This window comes from Triticum dicoccoides, chromosome 2B (genome assembly GCF_002162155.2).
Source record: "Triticum dicoccoides isolate Atlit2015 ecotype Zavitan chromosome 2B, WEW_v2.0, whole genome shotgun sequence".
In the NCBI taxonomy this organism is placed as follows: domain Eukaryota; kingdom Viridiplantae; phylum Streptophyta; class Magnoliopsida; order Poales; family Poaceae; genus Triticum; species Triticum dicoccoides.
In genome coordinates, this window is record NC_041383.1 from 15909633 (window position 1) to 15914587 (window position 4955).

Genomic DNA, 4955 nt, shown 5'->3' on the forward strand with positions numbered 1-4955 from the left:
CCTTCAACAAGGTCATTGCCAGGAACAACCAGTAAAGGCCAGACCTTAGGTTTTCACCCTAGGAATCGAGACTCAGTACTTGAGGAGCACCACCAAATTTGCAATCCTCCTGTATTGCCGCCCCCGCTTGCCGAGACCGCTGTTGCAAGTCACCAAACACCTAGCACACAGTCTTCAACGCATCCAATACACCGTTGCACCAACGCTTCGAGACCTCCAATCGCAGCCGCCATGACTTCCTCCAACTCTATCAATGCCTTGGGAATCTTGACTTAGACGTGTCCCATGACTCGGATAAGAAAGCAAAGTTTCGCGTCGCACCCCTTGAAGCCGTGATTGCTGGTAATGTGAGCGCGCACGGCTGCAATCTTCCGACATAGATATCGAGGGATGCCAATCTGTATAGATCTCCAATGAGGAAGACCGGAGAAATCATGTCGCCTTGGCCTGCAGCCATTCCGTGGCGGCACCACACCCGAGACGAGTTTGTACGTCGATCAGACGCTACCGAAGAACCTTGGGAGAGGGTCACCAAGGGCACACCTAGTGCCCGATGTCAACAAAGGGGTGGTGCGCCGGCAGGCTAGCCGGCCGCTGATCTTCTCCACGCAGGCACCGAGTGCATGTGCATGGCCCTGATAGTGGAGCGACATGCATCTAGCCTAGCAATGGTACACGCGTTGCATGCTTGGCATGCATGAGGCATGGGCGAACGAATCTTGCCGCGTATCTTGTGTGACGCAGCCGTGATCCGCGGAGATGACTGCAGATCCAAACACCGGTGGCCTGCCAGATAGCGAGGCTGCTGGCAGCCAGATCGAGAGGCCAGGATGCAGGAGGACGATGACCATATCGGAAGCAATCTTGGTAGGGTTGAGTTGATGACCGAAAGGCTAGAGAAAGAAAAAAAGACAAGTGGACATGCCCCGCCGACGTTGTCCGCCGTGCGACGGCCTCCTTCGGCGGCAGCATGGTGAACGGGGAGCCGGGGAAGGGACCTTGTAAGATCCCGGTGGTGGCGCCTCCGGAGTCGCCCCAAGCGACCTGGGAGGCAGTTAGCATATAGGCTTACTATTGAGAAACAGTATAACGGAGCTAGCTACGGCTCACCGCAGCAATTTCACTTGTCAGCCATCGGATCATGCTATTTAACGCTGTTGATCTTACAGGTCCCACGACTTGAGTTTCTGTGTCCGTTACCGCATCAAGGGGCCGCTACTCTGAGTGCCGACCTAGCCAACCTCTCCTTAATCGGGCTGACTGACTGTTAACTCATAGATAGGCCCAAAAGGTTGGTAAACAAGGCTCGTACCGTGCTTTCCATCTCTCTCTCTGTCTGGATCATACCCCAAAATAATCTCTTTCGAGCGATTGATTTGTCCCGACGTTGTGCATCCCTACGGCGGAGGAATAATGGGAGGTAGCTCGGACGTCTCCTTCCATTACTGCTGCTCGGAGTGGAGGCGCGTTACTCATTGTTTGCCTTTTTTTGCCTTTGCTCCCTTATATATGGATTAGAGTATTGTATTTCCCCTTGCTTTCTGCAACTACCATTCTTGCTAGCTCTTTCTTGCAGATTTCCCGATATTATTTCGTTTTTTCTTTGGCCTGGATAGAAGCCTATCCCTATCATGATTCTAATTCGGCTACTGGAGCATATACTATTTGTAAATTAATGGATGAGAAGCTGCTTGGATGGGCTCGGGTGGCGATGGCGGCGTTGTCTACTGTGTCGCATCCCTTCATCTCGTCCGCCTTCCCTCGAACTGTTCTTTCTTGTTCTGCATGTTATTTGATAGACCTTTTGTTTCGTTTTTATATTGATAAAACATTTGAATCACGTGAGGGAATATCCTTGTGATGAGGAAGGCCAAGAATCGGTACTAAAATTATGAAATATGCACAGCTATCATGTTGGGTTGTGAACTTGCAATTTTGTTCCGTTATCATCACTACAAGGATTCTGGTCTATTGCAACAAAATTTATTGCTACAACTAAGGTTTGTTGCAATAAAACGCAATATTACCACAAATTCTCCGGTTGTGGTAATAGGCCGCACATATTGCCATAACTTAGTTTGGTCACGATAAATACTAAATTTGTTGCAATAGAGGCCTCATATTGCAACGAAGTGTGTTGGCGTTGCAATATGGTAGCGGTATTGCGACAAAAAAAATCAGTTGCACGAGGGCAGTCATTTTATTGTAATAGAGATTACGTATTTCAACAGAATAATCATTTGTGGCAATATTCAGAAAGATATTGCAACGCCAGCGTGACGTTGCATTAGTTGCACATATTGTTGCAAAAAAGTGGCTACCTATTGCAACAAACTGCATCAGCATTGCAATATGGTAGCGATATTGTGACAAACAAATTCCATTGCGCGAGACAGTAATTTTGTTGTAATAGAGACTAGGTATTTCAACAGAATAACTATTTGTGGTAATATTCGGAATGTATTGCAACACCGGTGTGACTTTGCATTACTTACAAGTTAAATAGTGGGAAAATATATTATTTGAATTTATAGATATTAAGTTATGATTTTTGCAATCTTTTAGGAGTAATTAAATATTTTTAATCGTACCAATTTGAATTAACCAAAAGAGTGGAAAAGTTTATAAATGGATAGAACACACTTTCTTGATAGGAATACATATTTAATTTGTTAAATTTGGATTTGAAATAGGCAAGTTGTTGCCATTTTAAAACTACGGTGTTTTCTGCACAAAACATGGACCTGCCAGATGGAACTCGAAAATAGAGGGTCCCTGTTGTGAAAATTGCCAGATCCAGATCTAGAGCTAAATCTGACCGAGGACTTTTTTAGCCACAGCCACTTACCTGCAGGCCCGGGGAGTCGTTGGGGCTGACAGGCGTGGGTGACATCCACGGCGACCCCCAGGGGCGATGACAAGTGGGGCCGGCCAGCGCGCAGTAAACCCAAAAAAATTACAGGCTTTCGCTTGGGCAGGAATTCGAACGCCCATCCACCATGTTGCAGACCACTGGGATGTGCATGTATTTGTCAAATTTTACTTGTATTCTTATAGCAAATTAAAGAATAGGTTGTCTTTGACAAATATGTGATATGCCAATAAGTAAATCTCAAAGCTAAATTGGTTTGGTTGATAATTTACATAGTTGAATCTCTATGCTTTTTGTTAAAGAAAAAGCGACATGATTATGTTGGACCTACTCTGGCGCGATAGACCCTGGCATGTACGCCATACTGTCTAGACTAGTGGGACTTGCCTTGCTGACAACGGGCCACGCACCGAATGGCCATTAAAACAACTAAATTCTGGCGCGGTGGACCCTGGCATTCAGACAAATTGGACTTGCCTTGCTGACAACTGGGCCACGCACCAAATGGCCATTAAAGCAGAAAAAACAAACAATGTTGTACTTCGAACGCCACACCTGCCGGTATCCACTAGCTTGTCAAACCACCACACCAATACCAACTCACTGCAGCTTAAACGGGGAGCTCCTAAGTTGCGCCTTAAGCGCCACTCGGAGCAACTGGCGCCCACGCGCGCCCCCTTCATGGGCCGGCCCACTTTGGATTCTGTCCCTCGCTCCCCCTTCCTTCGCTTGGGCGCCCGGGAGGTCGTATACGTCGAGCGGCAAAAAAGAAGCGCGACTGTGGATCGAACTACAGACCTCCCGATTGATTCTAGCGTGCCTAGCCAGCCGAGCTAGCATCCTACAGCTTTTTTAGCGCAACGCTAGCCTAAAAGTAGACAACGGAAAATCATTTTTTCTAAAAAAAATTTATATATAATATACGTTGAACAAATTTTAAAATACAGTGAACTTTTTTGTAAGCAAACATTGAACAAATTTCAAATACACAAATGAAAATATTTTGTTGTATGCGTCGAACAATTGTTTAATGTACGATGAACAAATTTTAAGTACATGATGAACATTTTTTAATATACGTTGAACAATTTCATGATATACGATGAATTGTAATACATGATGAACATTTTTATAAATTCAAAAGGTGAACTACTTCATAATATATGATGAACATTTTCTTAATACAACCAAAACAAAAAAGAAACTAGACTGGTAACGTGGGTGCTTTTATTACCGTTATATATTTACTATACAAAATCGTAAAAGCAGAAACCTAATCACAGCCATAAGTTGTCCCGGTTGGCAAGCTTGCACTCGAACAAATGCCGTGGGTATAGAGTTCGACTCACGTATTTTTTGGATCTTTAAAGGAATGAAAAAAAAAGTAAAATGGGCCTGGCCCATGACGGGAGGGGGGTGTGCGCCCGTTTGGGAATCAGCCTATAACGGGGGCTGAGGGCGCCGTTTAGGAAATGCCGCTTAAACGTGTCTGTCCTATTTAATGTGAGGCGCCGAGTGGGCTTGGGAACCTCATTTCCCAGCGCGGCCTTTTTGGCTGGCACATGCCGGATCGGACAACCCTCTTTTTATTTCTTTTTTTCTTCTTTACAATAATTCTGGATTTCAAAAAGTTCTTAATATAAATAAATTCCAAATCCAAAAAAGTGTACAAGAATTCAAAAATGTACATGGTTTCGTTTGAGTAATCATAAAAAATGTTCATGATTTTTACAACAAATCGCTTATTAAATAAATCTTCACGATCTGAGAATACAATTTTGATTTTTTTCATGATTTCGAAAATAGTTCGCATATCCAAAAAGTGTTCACGAATTCGAACAAAATGTCATTGAATTCAAAAAAGTCATGAATTTCTAAAATATGTTCACAAAATTCAAAATTGTTCACAAATTTCGAAAATTGGTCCGAAATTCCAGAAAAACATATCGCTTTAAAAAAAATCACTGATTCCAAAAATGTTCATGAGTTCGAAGAGTGTTCATTTCTGAGAGCACCTTTTTAAAGATATTTGCAGTATTTCAAGATTGTTATTTTTCCTGGAAGGTCACATATAATGACACAA